Here is a 1011-nt window from a genome sequence, read left to right as displayed (position 1 = left end):
AAAATACATCCTGCCTATCAGATAGTTACATGATAATGCATAACAGTAGCAAAATGACAGTGATGAAATAGCAACGAAAAATAATGTTATGGTTGGGGCTCACCACCACACAAGGAGCTGTATGAAAGGGTCACGGCATTAGGAAGGTTGCGAACCACTGACTTAGGGAGACAATTCTAAACATGTTGTCCAGTGCCCACATGCGTGCACACACACAACTGGGTTTCTGTTTGCTGTCTTGCTTTCATTCATCTTTCACCCATTCATCAAACGTTTCCTGAGCGCCTCAAAACATGTCCCAGGCATAGGTAGAAGAGCACAGATGTGAATAAGGCAGGCCCCCACATCAGACTCCTGGGTGCCCACCCAGACACCCGCGTCAGAACCCGGGCACTCATTCCCTGGCTAAGATCTCCCAGCTAAGTCTCTCCTCCCAGCGATGGCCCTTGGCTGAGGAAAGCCAGTTTGTCTAAGGTCATGTGCCCTCCTTGGATGTAGCTCACATCTAATAAAGGGTCAACAGCACCTGCTTGAATTCAGGACAGCGTTGAAGGGCCATCGCTCCTGGGGACTGGCTAAGACCGTGGGAGTGACTGTACTGCTGCTGATGGCCTCTCCCTTGGCCTCATTCCCTGCTGGGGTTACTTCCCAGGAGATAAGCCTGTTTTCCCACAAGCCCCTGCATGCAAATCATCTCCGACTGTCTCCCAGGAAACCCTGTCCTCGTAAAACTGCCATTTGGTGGGAACTATAATTCAGAATGAACACCAATAAGCAAAATGAATGAGTTGCCACAAATCAAAATTACACAGGAGGCTTAGGAAGGTCCGTGAGGGACTGATCATAAATCATTGAACTGTAAACATTTCCATGCAGATTAAAGCAAAATAAGGCTATAACGATAATCATGAATAAAATATCCAGAAGCAATAAAGGGGTGGTGGTAGAAATTCCATATATTTAATGATAGAAGTAAATTCCCATTTAAACACACACACACACACACACACA

The 1011-nt window shown here is 46.3% G+C and overlaps 1 protein-coding gene across 2 annotated transcripts in view; it reads right to left on the bottom strand.

Annotated features, from left to right (window-relative positions):
- SOGA1 (suppressor of glucose, autophagy associated 1) overlaps nt 1-1011 on the bottom strand; it is a 69578-nt gene that overhangs the window by 36949 nt on the left and 31618 nt on the right. The gene's annotated exons all lie outside the window — the stretch shown is intronic.

The sequence above is a fragment of the Echinops telfairi genome, unplaced genomic scaffold (genome assembly GCF_000313985.2).
Source record: "Echinops telfairi isolate 266 unplaced genomic scaffold, ASM31398v2 ScPeMD7_5592;HRSCAF=6446, whole genome shotgun sequence".
Classification (NCBI taxonomy): Eukaryota; Metazoa; Chordata; class Mammalia; order Afrosoricida; family Tenrecidae; genus Echinops; species Echinops telfairi.
The sequence above is the reverse complement of the archived record's forward strand: the minus strand, read 5'-3'. Positions and strand labels throughout refer to the sequence as shown.